Genomic DNA, 20,907 nt, shown 5'->3' with positions numbered 1-20,907 from the left:
ATCAATTATATTTCTTTTTCAATTTAAAATGAAAAAAGAAATCAGTTGCAGCAAACGATTTTTATAGACATCAAAATCTAATTTTTTCCCATAAATAATTTTAACAGAATGAAAAAAAAATTAAATAAGCATTATTAGTGGTTATTCTGAATAAATAAAATGATTCAAAATAGATGCAAAATTTTTATGCAATAAAGTAATACTTATTATACAGTAAATCACAAATTGTAATTAATGAACGATTATGTTAGCAATTAATTGAAAATTAATTGTTAACAAATAATGACCAGAATCCATACACATATTAAGTTTTAAATTATTTGTGACCAGATTTTGAAGAAAATACTTTTGATTCGTTTGAATCTCTATAGCCGATGAAATACAATTTGATTTCTTTCATACAGATTATATTATCAAATTATTTTATGCATTTTTTATTTTATTCTAAAAACTGTTATAAATGTATTTCAAATACTTGTATAGATGAAAATTCTGATTTTAATAATAGTTCTTATTATATTTATATTATCGACATTGTTGTTCAGTATTTTAAATTCATAACAGCAGAACTTTATAAGAACTTTAAGAACCGATTCGGAATAACTTTTAAAAGTTTAAAATATATCTGTTATCGTAAATTCTACGAATGTCAATAAAATTTAATAACTTTTTTTATTTTTATCAAGAACTTTTCAAACAGATTTTTAAAGATTAATTAATTTTTTGTTAATGAGGTATTGAAAGAAAAATGGAAATCATTTGCACTCCACCTTAAATGTACATTTCAAAAGAAAACATCATAGCAAACGAAATATTTCACACAAAAAACTTTATTATCAGTTTTAGTTTTTCCATGTTTTTGGAATATTGGTTTCTGCAAATAATTCTTTTATTATTGATACGTCAATACTTAAAACTAATAAAATAAAACCCACTATACAAATAGAATCATTTAGATGAAATTATGTTCGTATATCTAATATAAAATTGAAACTAAAGATTAAATATTCTTGGAATTAAATTTATAACACTGAAGAACTGATATCACTTCAAACATTGCTTATGCATACGCTTAGGGTATTTGTCTCCTATTGAAAGATAAAATTGCGATTTTATCTAATCCAAAATCTAACTGATATGCATGCATTTCAAAGGGACTTAAATAAGTAGTATCAATTAATAAAAGACATTTAACTAAATGAACAATACTTCCTTGAAATCAACAAAATTTTGGTTGGTTCAACTCGTAAAATAATCTGATTTATTATTGATTGTAGAAGCAAGAATACTCGATGCATCCAATGAATAAATAAAAGAATCTAACTACCTAAAACTTCAACTGGCGCTGTTTGCTCAACATTTTCAAAGAGCATCTGAAACAAGAACGTCAGGCTTACGAACTGGAACCGAACTACAAACGAAACTTCTTGAATTAGCCTTGCCATACCATCTTAACAACGAGCGCAATTTATTATAAATGAAAAGAAACTTCTCGAGCGTAAACAAACAACGTTAAGGGATTAACTTCATCCTCAATTAAATTCCTTTTTCAACAAAAATTTTTATCTTGTCCAACGCACAGCGAAACTGTTTATCTACGCTGGCATCCTTCAGAGATGGAAAACAATTGGCAGTAACACGTTGAAAAGACTGCCGAGTGTGAGTTGCATCTGGCCGCGCTGAAAGTAAATTGTAGAGAATAAACGCCTCTTCCCAAATCCTTGAGAAAAGTTTTACATTTATTCTAAAGTTACGGGCGCAGTGAAGAGGACTAGAGGAGCATAAAATTAGCCAGAATAGGCGAGGCTGTAAACAATTATGAGTGTGTGAATAATTAAAATAGAAAGTGAAAGACTAGTTCCTGCGGTGTACTGCAAGAGTGTCTCAGCGTGTTAATTGCGTCTGGAAAATCTGAACATGCGCAATGAATAAGTGCTGCCTTTAGATGTTAAGGTTCCCACCGACATGCCATTTTGGGAAATGGATTCATTTAAAACACTCGCTGTTTTCTCACACTCATTTCGCTGGATTTTTGTACGGGGTTGTGCAGTGGTTGTTTTAATTTTTCACGACAGTTAAAATAAATCCATTTGGATAATTACAGGCATCTGAATATTTTGCAAAATAATCCATAGCTTTGCTAAGGTATACGAATAGGTCGTAAAAGTGATTTTTTTCCCTGAAAAACTCGAATTTTATTTTATGATTTAAAAATATAGTCAAAATTTAATTTATTAAGTTATCTATAATAAAAAAATTATGGATAAATTAAACAGGAAACAATGATATTTTAAACGGGAAGTGAATGGTTTCTTCCTTTTTAAAGCCAAATTCTCCAAAAATAATATTTGAAATGTTTATGTAAGCTCTTCATTTCCTCAGACACAGTTTGTTTTATCAGGCAATTCCATTTCAAAAAGCATTTGTTTTTAGTGTAATCAGATGAACTATGTTGCAACGTAACGTAGCGTTTTAAGCTAACGTAACGTTTTAAATGATTTCGTGAAGAAATTATATTTTGCAATGATTTGCTCCTTGGAAATATGCTACTTCAAAAATAATTCAATAAGATAAATGAAATTTTTATGCGTTTGTCAAACGATTTTGATGATCTTAATAGATCACGGATTTTAAAAAAAAAGCTTTATTTAGTCAATTTTACAGAAACTTTCAATTCAAAACAAGATAAGATTTTCAAATTTCAAGTGCTCATAAAATATTTCCTTATAAAATAATTTTTATTTTGTACTCTTTCACATTCTGGATATTTTGTATTTGTATGGAATAAAAATTAAATATTTTGATTATTTTTTACTTAACATTGAAATTTTGACAAAATTTCCCTAACTAAGCTGTTCTTTCTCAAAAATTAATGAACAATTTTTACATCTCATACATTACAAAAATAACGACTGTCAAAATAATAATCTAAATAAAACATCCAATATTTTGAAATTTTGTGTTAAGACATTTGCTTGGTATAAATTGAAAAATCGAATATTTATGTTTACCAAGTCCCGTGAGAGCACCATAGCATATCATCACTATTGGAAACAGAAAACCAACAGTGAGAGAAATCGGAAATCTGTTTTTCATCAGAGAGTTTTAAGTTTTAACCATTCTTGACATCCATTGTGTAGACAACTACGATTGTTTTTAGAAATATCGGACACGATAATTAGTTTCACGAGGATATATTCTATTTGTCCCGACATATATTAAAGTGAATGAGATTATAATTTATTATTAATAATAATATCTAAAAGCAATTTATTGTTTATTTATTAATAATAACATTAAAAGAGATTAATCCATTTATCGAATTGACCGGTTATTATTAATAATTACAGGGTTACTATTAGGTAATATATTATTATATTAGGTAATACTATATTACTATATTAGGTAATAGTCGGTTGATTCTGTTAGTCGTTATATACGCATATTTGAGAATATTATATTCAGTATTAAGGCATAATATTGCATTTATGCCGTGTATAAATTTTATTTCTAAAAATACAAAATTTTCACTAAATTATCTTTTTGTTGTTTTACGAATTCAGATTAGTTATTTAAGATTTTGGTTTTTACTGTATGAGCAAAATTGAAATTAAAGGGCTGCTTTTATCAGTACGAACAAAATTGCAATTAAATGTCTGCTTTTATCAGTATGAAATAAATTGCAATTAAATGTCTGCTTTTATCAGTATGCACAAGATTGTAATTAAATGCCTGCTTTTATCAGTATGAACAAAATTGTAATTAAATATCTGCTTTTATCAGTATGAACACAATTGTAATTAAATGTCTGCTTTTATCAGTATGAACACAATTGTAATTAAATGTCTGCTTTTATCAGTATGAACACGTAATTAAATGTCTGCTTTTATCAGTATGAACACAATTGTAATTAAATGTCTGCTTTTATCATTAAAAATTAAGTTACAATTATTTTTTATATATTTTTTTATCAATATTAACGCAATAATAACTAGAAGCTTCACTATTAAAGAAATGGCTAAAAAGTTTGTGGCAATCTCACCATTGACCAGCAAATTTCTAAAACCATTGAAACGACCACCTTCTTGAGATAAATTACTAAAACAAGAATCCTAAAACATATATTATTTTTTGTGATTACAAGAGTTATTTTTGCTAAATTTGAAGAATATCGAAAAATTTGTTTTGATTTTTTTACGGTATAAAAAAAAAAATATATATATAAATAAATAAATGTATAATGACATATGTATAAATAAATGAAAAAATAATACAAAAAAAAAAGAAAACAGAATACCGAACATTTGAACTGGATGGGACCTTCGTTCTTCTCTGTAACAAATGAATTTATACTAGATATTTGACAAATAAACCATTAATTTTTTCCTTCATGAATTGGATATTTTGGTCTTTTTCCTTGGGCTTCTTTTTGCTCTCTTATAAACTGGATTCTTTGGCGTTGGGTTTGCTAATTCTTACCCATAATTGTATTAGTGAAATAACAATACAAGCTTAAGAAGCGCTCTTTTTATCGAACTTGTACCTTATTTCGTAATACTTTACAATAACCATTTGGGTAGTAACTGTATAATTGAATCTAGTAGAAAACCCATTACCGTATCACCACTATAAATAACAACCCATCTCATTTACCAATAAAGAAAATAAGTAAAACAAGGCCAAATATATCAACATATTAAACGACTACATGTCAAGACACATAACATCACATCCCATTTCGCTGTACACCAATCTCGTTCTGGTAATAAATCTAATGACTAATGCGAAATCATAATAAACAAAACTGGTTATAACATCCAGGCAACATATCGAAAACAGCCATTTCCGAAACCAACCATACACTTTTATACATAAAAAACACCCACCCTTTTAGACGCCACCAACCGTTGTTTCGAGTTAAGCAATCTGCTTAGTATCAGCGTCCGATCATCGAATGTATAAAACATCCACGGCTCCGTGCATGCGAGAGCGAATCGTTGCTTCGCATTCATCATCTGGTTCATTCATATACATGGCGGCGTAGAATTAAAGTCCTCGCTCTAACAGATAAGGTCTCCGATGTTGAAACATAGCAAGATAGGACTTATAGGATGCAGGACATAGTGGAAGATCTATTTTTAGTTACTGGAGGATTTCCAAGTGGTAGAAGGGGGCTATTGATTTATTATCTGGGTATACTCTTGTTTGGAATACATGCATTTTTTTTTTATTTCGGGATATTTTGGAGGGGGAAATCTACGCAGCATCGTTTTTCTAGTACAGTAATCAGGAAAGGTTTTGCGTCAGGATAAAGTATAAATTTTCGAGTTTATGAAAAAACCATGTTTGAGGTGGAACACTGGCTTTTTATGTACGGTGTAAGGCAATAAATCTTAGTGAAAATGGAAAACAGGGAAAAAGCTTAGTGTATTATAGTCGCGAGATGTGTCGATTTTACTTTGTTGTATACTTTCCATATAAGAATACTACATACTGGAATGGTACCACATATACTACATTACTATATGCTGAAAAACAAGGAAAAAGCTTAGTTTGGGTGTGTACACTTTACTTTATTGCATACATTCCATATGGGAATACAACAAATTGGAATGGTACTACATATACTACAATGCTACATATTGGATTGGTATTACATATACTACATTACTACATGTTGGAAAAAAAATGCTTAGCTTGTTATAGTGGCGAGGTGTGTGGGCTTTACTTTATTGCATACATTCCATATGGAAATACAACAAATTGAAATGGTACTACATATACTACAATGCTACATATTGGATTGGTACTACATATACTTCAATACTACATATTGGAATGTACTACATAGACTACGGTACTACACATACTACAATACTACATATTTGAAGGGTACTACATAGACTACGGTACTACATATACTACAAATTGGAATGGCACTACATAGACTACGTTACTAAATATACTACATTATTATATATTGGAATAATATTACATATACTACAATACTACATATTGGAATGGTACTACATATTGGAACACAAGGAAAAAGCTTAGTGTATTAGAGTGGCGAGATGCATGGACTTTACTTTGTTGCATACATTCCATATGGGGATACCACATATTGCAATGGTTCTCATGGCATAATTTCAGGAATGCTGCGCATCTTCGTCTATCACATTCTTTATAACATTAAAGAATGTTATACAAGAAGTGTAATAACCATGCATACCTTAAATAAGTTCCATTCAAAAATTTATATATAAATAAGATATTTTGAATACAATTTGAGTGTCAGGAAATTCAAGTAGCTTTGATCGGATTTGAAAGGTCGAATATATCTTGTAGAAAGGCCAAATTTCTCTGCCGATTTTTTAAATGAGACATCTTGATAAAAGGAAGTGAGGATTTAAGATTTTATTTTGGAAATATAATTTGAATAACCATGTTTTTGCCTGATCACGTTGAATGACATGAACTATAAGTTTTTCAACAGCTGTAATAATTTAAAAGTTAGAGACTGAAAAGTGACTGAAAGTAAATCTCTATTCCAACTTCTATTTTTTTTAATCCAAAATTTTCGGTACGTGGATTAAAAGTTTATCTTATTTGCCTTTTCCACCATCATACTTTTTACTTTAACTCTTAAAACATTAGAAAATATGATATCGATGGAGGGGAGGGGCATTTTTATGCATTGAATAAATGTATTCTATTTTCGCCTTCAGGTTTACAGATATGAAATGTTTTAATTAATAAAAATCTAAGGTTCAAATTTAAGAAAAATAAAACTATAAAATTCTGAAAATACTATATAATATAATTTACTCTCGGGTATCGGGTTCACGGCTATCCGGCTTCCGTACTGTTCGTCCTAGTTTTCTTCTATCGTAATTAACTGAAGAAGGCAAAGCGTTGCATTGGCAACACTGCCAATGCAATGGAAGCGAGCGTTTGCAACGAACCTCCTAACTGTCGTATGCAAAATTCATGATAGGAAAAGAGTAGCGTTTTGACCGTTGTTCATTGTTATCTATTAAGGACTTTTTCAAGAACTTAAAACTAAGTTTTGACTCTTATTATTACCTTTTCATATCTGTGTAATCATTTATCAGTGAAAAATAAAATCAGTCTGTATCAATTTTCTAAATAATTAGACCTGCGTTTTACGTTAATGTTTTATTTATGTTTCCTACATTTAAGAGAGGTATTTAAGAATTTATATTAAAATGTGAACAATTAATATCTTTTAATTTACTTTTTTTCTAATAATTTTTTTAAACGTGTAATGCAGTATATTACCATTTATAAGCTTCCATAGAGCCTTCTGTTTTAACTCGACGCGTTACCGGCAACTGCTTCTATGAATCAATGGGCCGCGGCCTCGTTGACATTCTGCGTGGCTTGAGATGAATACAGGGCATAGAACTCAATAAGAATTGAGAAAATACGTATTATAACAGTGAGTTTTGATATAAAAATTTTGTCTCCTTATATTGGTGGAAAAAAAGTGAGTTCATAGAACTCCGGCTTTTTATTATCCGGCATGGTTTTCCGTCACATTAGGCCGGGTATTCGGGAGTGTACATGTGATCCTTATTAAATAAATGTATTTATGTTTTGGGAACTGGCGCAATATTTTGCAAAACATTTTGCAGTAGCGGATTTAAGTTTAATACTGTTCGAAAATTAGATAAATTCCTGAATCATTACGTAAAATTCATTATTGGAAGATGCATTAACACTTTGATAAATGTAGAGGAATTGTAAGATCTTTTGTGTTAGTTTATTTCCATTCTTTATATTAATTGTATGTTGCTTTATTACTATATTTTTAATGTATAATCGAAAACGCTGTTTGCTAAAGTAAAAAAAAAAAAAAAAAAAAAAAAAAAACTCGTACGTTATTTACCTCAAACTAAACTTTAGTTTTTGTATTACCTGATTGCTAATGTCACTCACTTTTGCAATAAAGTAGATATTTGGAACAGCTTTGATATACAGTCATTTTCACCAAAAAATATTTTATCGCCAAATTTTAGTGAAATAGCAGAATATGGCACGAACGGCCGCAATAGCGCAACGGTGGTAAAAGCGCCACGAATAATTGCAACTTCGCAAAGGCGCAAATGACTGTATATCAAAGCTTACTAAGATATTCTTAACAAAAGCAAGAAACTAACAACCATTTTTTGAATCGAAATCTTTTATTTACGGAAAATTACAGCACCGTTGCCATTCTCTCTAAACTAAAATATATATATATATATATATGTAACAACGTTGCCATTCACTTAAAATTTTAGATTACAAACGTAATTATAACAATAGTCTTGAACTATTAAGAAAAATATGTGAAAGAAAACCGCAGTACACATTTAAATGCATAATTGGGATGACAGCCTTTGTAGCTAAAAATCCCTAAATCCCCCTCATTCAAACAAACAAACAAAATGCATAATATGTATTATTAACCAAGAATTGGTGCTGTAACTTAATACGAATGTTTTTAAGCAAGATATATTTATATTTCATAAGTTTTTGCCAAAATAAATTATTTATTAGACTATTTTTATGACATAAAAATATTAATGAAATCATTATCGAAACAACTCCAATCAATATAGCAATTTTGTCTTTTTCTTTCTTATTCATAGGAAACTCATCAAAGCGAGTTTTACTTTAATAGCTATATCGCCAAAAAGTCATATGAAGGTTAATAAAGAGGTCTCATTGCATTTTTACTAGAAGAAATTGAATTCCGGGTAAGTGATAATGACCTCAAATGTGCAGTCATTATCGGACTCAAATGATTAAGAACAGTTTCGTTATTATGTAGAAATAAAAAGGCTTTTATTAAATGTAGTCATTTTGTAATATTAGCGAGTAATAAAGAAAATGACAGTTGCTTATAAAGACAGAGATCAAATGAATTATGTTCACTTATTTATTTATTTTTTATTTTTTAATTCATTTTTAAAATTACATTAATTTTTAAAATGATAACAATATTTATATTTTCTCGTTTATGAAGTATAGAGGAAGTATTATAATCCTCAAACAATTTGAACAAAAGATTTTGGCAGATTTTCATGTTCCAGACTTCCCATTCCCCCGCTGGAGTCCGAAAAATACATTTTTGAGCATAATGTCTATCTATCTGTTTTTCAGTCTGTCTGTCCGTCTCTGAAAATGATCACATAAAAGCACTTTTAGCTATAGGGTTGAAATCAGCATAGGAAATTACGCCAAATTTTGCAGATTCTATCCCATTTCAAACGACATCCATTCAGAATGTCTGTCTGGCTGTTTGAGTAGAATTGAATTCGATAACTATAAAACGCAAGGAGCTAGACAAGTAAAATTTGGTCCACGGGTTTAGCATCTAAAATATAGATACTTCTCAAAGTGAAAACCTAATCCGTCAAGCGGTTGTCCATTTGCTGATTTATTCTTTTCCAAGTTATATAAAGCCAATAAATCATCAACAGAACGTACTAAAGCAATGAAATTTGGTACGTTGTCTTAGGACCACAACTAAAGTCTTGCGCCAATTTGGCGCCAAAATATATATCTTCGTGACAGATTCACTAAAAATGCTATATTCAAACCAAAGATTTATATTTCGTAACTATCATTCCTTAATATCATGTAAGTTATTTTCGGCGTTACTCAATTTTATGCAGGGGAAGGGTGATTAGACTTTTATTGGGAGAGTGTGAGAAAAAGTCTCAAGAAAGGCACTCCCGCTGGTTTAAAATCATAATCTAATTTTGTAGAATGTTTGGGTTTGCTATGACATTATTTATTTCTTGCATCCTGAAATTTCGACTTTGAAAAATTTTGTATCTGAAGCTTCAAAAATAATTAAAAATATGTGTTTCTGGAAGTAAATGGTAAAACCATTTCTTACAATTTACGAAATTTATTTATCACAAATTTTTATGATCGCCATATGGAAAAATAATGACGCCTGCTTATGGCACGCTGTCGAAATAACTTAGAGCAATTCACCAACAAATCAATTGTAAAATCTTTAATTGCTTTTAAAATTACGATGGCGAATCAAATCTTTTTAAATAGCTTGGAAAATTCCGATTTATAATATAATGCAATTTTGCTTAAATTCCGATTTGGTATTTTCTATAATTTCTTGGGAACTTATTAAATCTTTGGTGTTGAATTGGCTCTCATGATATGGCGGCAGATCTTCAACCTCTAACAGATTAGTTCTTATCTTGAGAGGTAGGAAAGTATGAAACAGAAAGATGAGAAATAATGGGTCTCTAATAAATACAATTGTAGAGGTCAATTGTAGCTTACTTTTCTCTCACTATTGATGTATGTATCTACTGATATAAGAAGGAAAATGTGGCAAGTATTAACATACTTTTGATTCACCTTTCTTTACCAATTTATGAAAATGGACTCGTCCGTTATCATGTATCTCTTACGTCATATCTATTAAATCTTCAAAGGCATGTTGAAACTATACACGTCGATGTAGTGTATTGTTATTAATGTGAGGAATCAAAGGAATTTAAGGTGACTGCCTACGTTGAAAATGGCATTTTTCGACCATCTTGGTCAAAAAAAATTTTTTCAAAAATATTTTAATTCAAACATTTTTCTTTCTAAAACAGTTTTTCTTTTCATTTTATGTCTTCTAGAAGCCGAGATATATCCAATTAAAAAAGTGCAGTGTAGTTGAAAATTAACCGGAAGTGTCAGTCTGCAACCGGAAGTTGTTGTAAAATGCCTCTTTTATCAGATTTTTTTACCTTTTTTTTGTTTTAAAACGCAAATAATAGTTTTATAATGTTGCTAGTGCACGGCCATAACTTTTGAATATCTACTTTTTTAATTTTCTTCTTGGTAAATGGCAACATTGTCACTCTCTCGAGACTTTGTTTACATTGTAGTTCGCTTTTCGACTCTTATTTTTCTTTGCAATTTTTTCACTGAAATCTATTTTTTCTAGATTTTATTTTGATCATAAATCACATTTAACTTTGTTGAAATGGGTTACGCAAAAAAAATATCGCAGCACGAAACGAAAGTTTGCTGGGAATCGCTATTCAAATGCAAGTACCAAAACAGATGATCAGCATGTTCCTGATAATGGTGATCAGAAATTAACTGCAAGTGTTTCGAAACTTGTAAGTACCAGTTATGATGATTTTGCAAAAGAAACTCTTACTGAATTCACTGGAAATCGAATCATAAGTGTGCAAATATTGATATCTGTAATTGCTGCATTATGTTGTCCTATGTTCTTCAAAAATTATTTGGTGCTACATGAAGATTCCAGATTTGGTTTATCATCAAATTTTTGTATAAGATGCAAAAACTGCAGCTTTGTAAAAGGATTTCCTTCAGTAATGAAAGTCGATAACAAGAATCACTTGAACACACTTGTTGTTTTGGCTTTAAGATTGATTGGAAAAGGATATAATGGTGGGAGAAAACTTTTCTGTCTTCTGGATTTGCCATTTCTTTCCAAAAGAACTTTTAGAAATCAAGAGATAAAACTTAAGGAGGCTGCTTCTGAAGCAGCTAAAAAATCTATGAAAACTACTGCTAATAAAATCATATCACAGAAAAATACCTCAAATTGTGGAGTGTCTGTGGACGGTACATGGCAGAAACGTGGTTATTCTTCCCGCAATGGTTGCGTAAGTTGCATATCAGTTGACACTGGAAAGGTGTTAGATATTGAAATAATGTGCAATTTTTGTAGAGAGTGCAACAGCATGTCAAAATCTAACAAGAAAAAGCATACGTGTCGAAATCACAAAGGTTCTGCTTCTAGTATGGAGACTGTCGGAACCTATCGTATATTTGAACGCTCTGAAGAATCAAGAAATTTGCAATATACACAGTATTATGGCGATGGTGACTCCAAAGCTTACGATGCTGTGAAAAATATATATGGTGCAAATACGGTCACCAAATTAGAATGCATTGGTCACGTGCAAAAAAGAGTTGGCAGTCGGTTGAGAAAATTGAAAAAATCAACAAAGGGCCTGAAAGGCAAGGGCAAATTAACTGATAATTTTATCGACAGATTACAGAATTACTATGGAATTGCCATTCGTAGAAATCTTGATAATCTAAATAGCATGCAGTCTGGAGTTATTGCAGCATTTTACCACTGTTGTTCCAGCTTGAAACATCCTATGCAAGGGCAATGTCCAGCAGGTGTCGATAGCTGGTGTAAATATCCACGAGCTATGGCACAGGGGAAAACCATTCTTGGGAAATCCATTGGACTTCCAGAAAAAATTATTAACATCATCAAACCTTTATATATGCAGCTTTGTGATCAAAAACTGTTAAAGAAGTGCTTGCATGGAATGACACAAAATGCTATAGAGAGTTTTAATGGTTTGCTCTGGAATATAGTCCCAAAACAACATTTTGTTGAGCTCCAAACTCTGTCTTTGAGGTCCTATATTGCTGTCCTTCAATTTAATGAAGGTGGGAATGGAATGCTTTTTTAAATTAACTGTAAACTTTAAACTCATTTTTCTGAAAATAATTTTTTCGATAGAAGTTGTAAACCATTAACATGATATCTCCAGCATTAATTAATATTTTTTAATGAAATTTTCAGAAAATGATCTTTATATCATTGTCTATAAAATGAACTAAAAGTTTTGTTATACATCTAATACTTTTTTACTTATAGCTTTTTTTGTTAGAAAATATCTGAAAAAGTATGAATAATGTGTACATTGCAACATAAAAACCTTCATAATATTTTTGCATTTCAATAAATCTCTTAGATTTTAGTTCATTTTGTAGATAACTATGTTATGTATGATATGTGCAAAGAAAATTTTAATTGCTGAATTAGAATTTTGTGTAAAGTGTTAACCGTTTTGGTTAATTTTTGCTAAAATTTACATCAAATTTGACAATTAAAAAAAATGGGGCAGTCACAGAATTTTTTAAAATAGATTTTTATTCTTATAATATCCCACTTAACTAGAAAACACCAATTAAAGCTTAAAAAATAGCCTTTTTTAAAAAAAATTGTCTCGAACGTAGGCAGTCACCTTAAAAGTTATTTAGAAAATTACATTAATAAGAATTATAATATAAGAATCATTGTAAGAATTTTACAATTAAATATAAATTTAAAAGTTAAAATTAAAAAGTTACATTTAATAAAAAAAATATGTTAATTAAATTTTTTAAAGTTTTTAATAATTGAAAATTAATAAAGATGTTAATATCCTCCCTTAATAGCATCTAAGTATATAACAGTTTAAATTATATTTATGTTAAAATTTCAAAAACAATATTTGTTTAAAAATGCCAGTTTTATTTATGAGAAATTTAATTTTTAATTCAAATAAAATTTTCAAATAAACTTTAATCACGATAAAGCAATAGTTAGCATTCTTTAAATGAAAATTAAGCCAATTCTAAGGTTTTATCAAATAACTAATTTAATTATTCAAACTATTCATTACTCAATTTTTTCAATTTACAAATTACTTAAATTACTTTTACTAGTGGTAAATTCATAATAAAAATGACTTCCTCTGGAAATAATTCTAAAGTGGAAATTCAATTTCCCTTTTTTCAAAAAACTCGAAAGCATTTTTAAGCAATTAATCTTTTTAATTTTAGCACGCTGAATGGAACCGCTGATGATATCAAGTCAAATGATTCATGCATAAAACAATATCATTGCGATTGTGAGGTGAAAAATTTACAGAATTTCTTTTGCCGAAAAGATTTGTCTTAAAATATGTATTTTGTATTTGGCACTGTATTCATTTCTTCTATGTTTTTTCTTTCTTTTTTTGTATTAGGCTCTGTGTTTATTTCTTCTATTTTTCTTCTTCTTTCTTAGTAGTTGACTCTATGTTCATTTCTTCTACGTTTTTTTCTTTCTTCCTTGTATTAGGCTCTGTATTTATTTCTTCTATGTTTCTTCTTTTATCTTTGTAGTTGGCTGTATGTTCATTTCTTCTATGTTTTTTCTTTCTTTTTTTGTATAAGGCTCTCTGTTTATTTCTTCTATGTTTCTTCTTCATTCATTTTAGTTGACTCTATGTTCATTTCTTCTACGTTTATTCTTTCTTCTTTGTATTAAGCTCTGTTCATTTCTTCTATGTTTTTTTTTTTCTTTCTTCTTTGTGTTAGCACTGTGTTTATTTTTCTATGTTTCTTCTTCCTTCTTTGTAGTTGGCTCTATGTTCATTTCTTCTACGTTTTTTCGTTCTTCTTTGTATTAGGCTCTGTGTTTATTTCTTCTATGTTTCTTCTTCCTTCTTTGTAGTTGGCTCTATGTTCATTTATTCTACGTTTTTTCTTTCTTCTTTGTATTAGGATCTGTGTTTATTTCTTCAATGTTTCTTCTTCTTTCTTTGTAGTTGGCTCTATGTTCCTTTCTTAAATGTTTTTTCTTTCTTCTTTGTATTAGGCTCTATTTTTATTTCTTCCATGTTTTTTCCTTTCTTCTTTGTATTAGGCTCTATGCTTACATTCAGATGGAATAATTCTAGGGATTGGAGAGAAGTAGAATTGTGATGGGTTTGAAATATTGATCAGATTTAAAATAAACAGTTTACTCGCCTTTTGGAAACTGAACGCTAATATATTTTTGGATAATCCCGTGTGAATAGACGTAAGATGAAAAAGGACCGACAGGCTGAATAACGAATAAAGTCGCTTTATTTTACACGACCGAAGAATTAACAATAGCAAACATAGAGACAAGTATACAGAGCAGCACATGCAATAAGCAATAATCTACAAATATCAAATTGGTAATAAGAAACCGTAACAGTAAAAAGCGTTCAAAGAGAACTCGCTTAACAACTCATTTGAGCATGACTCAACAGACAGCAGTGCTTCCTTCACATTTTATAAGATATTCTAGACAAAGGAATTTATAGAAAAATGTCATATCCTAGCTTTTAAACGAGATATCGTGAAAATTCTAGAAAATTCTGGGGCTTTTATTTTTGTCTTCAAAGTTGTCAAATTCATAGCCAATTAGCCACATGGTCGTCAAGGCCGGAGAATAATGATCCGGCAACCAATTCAGAAACCATTACACTACCTTAAAATTTGCTTACTAACAAGAAAGTAAAATGTGCAAATCCATAGCATTAAATTCTCTTCCACATTTACACCATATAACCAACTAACACTGATTTAAGAATATCTCTATTTTAAATAAAAGAAGATAGCATTTTAATTCTGTCTGTAACACAGCAGTCCCCAAAACTTCAAAAAGTGACAACCGATCTTTTCCTCCAGAAGTAATTGGTGAAGTCATTTCTTCCGGACAGACAGACATCAATGAATATGATTTTCTTGCAGCCGAAATTACCTCCGCCTGTCACAGTTAATGGGAAGGTAGGGACAGTAATAAAAGATGAACCTAATTTATTGGATTTAGTGTCACATGGGCTAGACGCAGGGGATGAATGACGTCCACATCAATTTATCAAGAGAGACAAATTTTTGCCAAGTCAATGTGACGGTCGCATATAATTTCTTTTTCCACTTTGTCATTTTTGCTGTTTGTCTTCTTTTAATATATTTGCGTGGACGAACCGTGGATAATTTTCTAGTTAGATGGCTACGATCGTCGGGACGTAATCTTGACGGGGACGTAGTTTTTCATTTTATTTATTTTTTCGGTAGAGGGGGGGGGGTGAGGAATTGCTATGCACTTAATTTAACTTTTTTAGTGATTTTTTTATAATGAAAGGAATGGATTATAGTGTTATGATAAGCGTATCTTAATAAATGAGGTTTACTATGGATAATTCATTGATGAAATATCGTGTCTAGAGGAAGAATTAGAAATTGCTTATTTATAATTTAGTTTTTCAGTCTATTTATTCTACTCTCGCAGATAAATTTTTGTCATTTTCAGCATATTTTTATTGTGAATATTATAAAATATTAGCTTAGTGGTGCATATTATATATATATATATATATGGTGAATATTTTTATGGTGCAGTTTTTGAAATATCTATAAAATATTAGCATTTTTTTTTTAATTGAAAGTATTATATCAAAAAAGAAAACTTCTGGTAAAAGAATGTACTTTTTAAATCCAAAATAGTTTTGAAGCTCTTTTTCATTTGGAAAGCGCTATAAAGCAAAAAAACTTCTAACTTAGGAGTTTATCAAATGATTTGTTCCAGTATTAAAAATGAGAAATATAGTATCTAATTCGTGAACTCTGAAATAGGCTAGATTTTTATTTAAACTTTAAATATATATATATATATATATATATATATATATATATATATATATATATATATATATATATATATAGATTGTAATTCTAACTAACCTTTCTAGGGCAGTGGGAAGAATGCTTCCCACCAAATTTATCAATCTTTGTATGAAATTATGTAGGTTGGCATAAGTTCTTACACTCTTTTTTAGAAAGACAGAAACTTAGATGCTTCAGTTCTTTATCTCACACAAAATGATGTGTCTTGATTTGTAGTTTAATTATTAATTAACCAAATTAATAATTAATTTAATTTTCTAATAAGCTAAATGTATCCCTTTTCTTACTCTAATTTCAATTCTAAAAATATTTTAACATAATATGACAAGAAAAAAATGGCCCTTTAAAGGGTTAACTACTTTTATATATTTCAATAATTATCTTCACTTTTGTTATTTCACTCGGTGACCGTATTGAAAAGAAAATTTCAATCTGAATACCAAATATTTTTTTATTCAATATTATTATTTACTGAACGGATTTACTTATAAAATCTTTTAAATTTGCTTCTAATTCTTTAGGAAGTTCCAATGATTTTGATATTTGCATACTTTGTGCTCTAATTCTATTTTGCGCTATTAAATGTCGTTTTCTCAAATTCTATGTTTTGTAAAATAGAAGATGTTTGATAGAAATGTTTTGAAGAAACTTCAGTGGTTTAAATCTAATGCATGTTAATTATTTGAATTAAATACAAAAACTTCTCAATAAGTTAAGCATTTCATCAAAAATAGAATAAACAATCTGTTCAATTAGAAAGATTTTAGTAGTAGTTTTGATGTTTCAAAATTCAAAAAAATATTGGTTATTTATCGATCGAACGCCAATATTTAAAGTTTAAATAAAAGTATAGCCTATTTCAGACTTCACGAATTAGATACTATATTTCTCATTTTTAATACTGGAACTAATCATTTGACAAACTCCTAAGTTAGAAGTTTTTTGCTTTATAGCGCTTTCCAAATGAAAAAGAGCTTCAAAACTATTTTGGATTTTAAAAGTACATTGTTTTTACCAGAGAAGTTTATGTATATATATATATATGTGTGTGTGTGTGTTTGTGTGTGCGTGCTTTTTTTCTAATTCGAAACAAAATGTTATTCGCAAAGAATATAAATAATCATGATTTGGTTAATCTCTGTTTTTATAAAATTAATATTTAATGTGAAATGTTCACTCATTTGTAACTTGCCGCCTATGGCTACCATTTGAGTGGCAGGGAATACCAATTAAGTTTAAGTTCAGGTAGATTTCTTATACTTAACGTAATACTCACAGTTCCCTTATCAGAGTATTTTGAAATATCAAATTGTAATATATTTAAGCCATGATATTTTAATAGTCTTACATGTTTGTCAATCATGTACACGAGTATTATTTTCTGAAGTCAAAACAAATAACATCGTGATGCTATTAAATATATAGTTGCAGGGGCCTTCATCTTCTAATTACACATTATCTTTCTCAGAACTGTAATTCATTTTCTTATTTTAATTGTAAAATGTCCAAATAATAAAAATAATCTTTCAAAAGTAAAAGAAAGTGACGCGAATAAATATTTGATAGAAAACATATAAGTGAAGCATCAAAAACGGCCAGAGCTTTTATTATAGCAATGACAGGTATTATTGAAAATTCTGCAAAATCATAATAATTAAACATATATTTTCGAAGTCATTAATGTTGAAAAATACTCAGATCACGTTTCATTTTTTTTTATTAAAATCCTTACTAAATTGGGGTAGGGTCTTTCACATATGCGTATTTCCTCTCTTTAACTCTTTAAAGGCCATTTATTCTAGTCATATTATTTTTAAATATTTTTAGGCTTGAAATTAGAATAAGAAAAGAGATTCATTTAACTTATTAGATAAATTTAAGTTGGTTAATTAATTAATTTGGTTAATTAATAATTAAGTAACAAATCAAGGCAGATCATTTTGTGTAAGATAAAGAACTGAAGCATCTAAGTATGTAAAAAAAAAATGTGTCAGAACTTATGCCAACCTACATAATTTCATACAAATATTGATAAATTTGGTGGGAAGCATACTTCCCACGGCCCTAGAAAGGGTTAAAATAGAATTGTACCAAATTCCATAGCAGCACGACTATTGGTTTTTTTTGTAGAGATGCACGCACGTGGTCTTTTATTATTAGTAGAGAAACCTAAGCAAACAATAGAGCGTGTAATAATTATAATTAAAGTTGTTAAACGATTTCTCAGATATGGGCATCCCCAATCCTCTAACTAAATTAGTTCGAAATTCCATAAATGCATGACTATTGGTTTGAATTGTAGAGATGCACACATGTAGACAATTTTTATTAGTAGAGAAAACTAAGCAAACAGCAGAGAATGTACTAGTTATAATTGAGGTAAAACATTCTCTCAGATATGATCGTCCCCATCCACCTAACAACTAGTGGTTTTCACTGAAGAGACACACACATGTGGTCCTATGTTATTAGTAGAGAAAACTAAACAAACGCACACATTTGTTCCTTTGTTATTAGTAGAGAAAACTAAACAAACGCGCATATTTGCTCCTTTGTTATTAGTAGAGAAACTAAACAAACACACACATTTGCTCTTTTGTTATTAGTAGAGAAAGCTAAACAAACGTCCACATTTGCTTCTTTGTTATTATTAGAGAAAACTAAACAAACGCCCATATTTGCTCCTTTGTTATTAGTAGAGAAAGCTAAACAAATAAACACATTTGTTCCTTTTTTATTAGTAGAGAAAACGTTACAAATAACAGAAAATGTAATACTTATAATTAAAATGAGGACAATATTCTTAATAAGTGCACATTCTAACCCTCCAAAATGTATCAATTAGCCAGTGGTCATCTTTGTCATGACACATATGTGTTGCTTTGCTTTTAGTAGAAAAATCCTAGCTGAGCATATATTAATTAAAATGAGAAAAAAATTCCACCGAATTATACATTTTTACTCGTAAAAATGCATTAATACCTAATCCCTTAACTGTTCAGTCAGCTGTCTTCTTTGCAAAGAATTACATATGTGCTCCTTTGTTATTTGTAGAGAAATCCAGACAAACAACAGTTCACATAATAAATTCAACAATACTGGAATAAATCAGATAAAGACTCTCGAGATAGAAAATCTTAACGCACAGAACAAACAATTTCCAAAATTTTATCTCCGACTAAACCAACTTAGATCCCTGCCTCAATTTGTGAATGATCCCTCTTAGAGTAATGGTGCATTATACTCACAACTTTAAACATCAACCATCCTGAGTATGATGCTTATTGCAAGGAATCCCATTAGATCAGTAGAAGGAAATTGCGAGGGGAAAAAAAGGGAAATAAAAGAAGAAGACAATTGGGACAAAAAGAGAACTGGGGTCCTCTAATGTTGAAGGGAATAAATATGATAAAAGAATATAAAAGTAGCTTCTAGCGAGATCATAATTCTAAGTGCGGCGCCAACAATCCATATCGGTTATCATTAATCCATTCTTAACTGTCTCAGTGAAATAAAAACGAATCCGTTTTTCATTCTGGACTTGTTTTGTCTTGAGTCATTTCGAGTTAATTTGAGTATTGGCGAAAGTTTTGTTACGTTTTGGCGCTGATTCGCCAACTAATTATCGTTTTCTATTACAGCTCATATTAAAGTATATAGTAGAGTGCTTTACACTTTCTTTCTTATGAATTCATATGTTTCGGCGCTGGTTCGCCAATTAATTATCGTTTTCTATTACAGCCCATATTAAAGTATATAGTAGAGTGCTTTATACTTTATTGCTTAGGAAATGTATGAAGTTAATGGTCAAAAAATTTCGAGCTAGAATTTGAAACCTTTTTATTTCGTCATATGCATAGTATACAAAGAGAAAATAATTTAATCATAAAAAATTTCAATTTAGAGATTTTTACTATACTTTAAGTTTTAGAACTTCTCAAGCCAGAAAATTTCATTTTTGGAGTTATAGTTATTTGTATGTTGCCCTATCTATCACTGCACTATTACCATGGATAAAAGTTACATAGTACATTATTCTTAAACAAAATTAAGACCATATAAATGGAATTTGGCATACGATCTTGTTCCCAAATTATTATTGGGGAATTACATGACAAATCGGATTTAAAGCTTCCTTTTACATTCAACTTTCACCTTCCTATCATTGTTGAAAAGAAAAATAATCAATTGCAGTTCATTCAAATGTTTCAAAATTCTTAACTATTCCAATGAAATAAGAACAAATTTGTTTTATACTCTATACTTGTTTTGTCTACGCCATTTTGCATGCATTGGCGACATTTTAAATAAAATGTCACTCAGATTCGCCAAATAATTGTTATTATTCTATTACAACACTGCACGTTTTATTATTCTGAGACGACCACTTTTCGATGATTCTATCTCATGAAGGGGAGATACGTGGAAGGATGAGCGCATTTTCGTCATTTTTTGACCTTCATTTTCGCCCTAATAGATACTTTTTTAATTTTTTTTTCACGTGTCGTTTCTGACCGCATTATTTTAATTCAGTTTAAGAGCAAACCAAGTTTATTTTATTGTTAAATGTAAAAATCTCCTCCTTTCATCTTTCCTACCACCCCTATTTTGACAAATTAGAACCAT

This window comes from Argiope bruennichi, chromosome 11 (genome assembly GCF_947563725.1).
Source record: "Argiope bruennichi chromosome 11, qqArgBrue1.1, whole genome shotgun sequence".
Taxonomy (NCBI): domain Eukaryota; kingdom Metazoa; phylum Arthropoda; class Arachnida; order Araneae; family Araneidae; genus Argiope; species Argiope bruennichi.
This window is presented reverse-complemented; position numbering follows the sequence as displayed.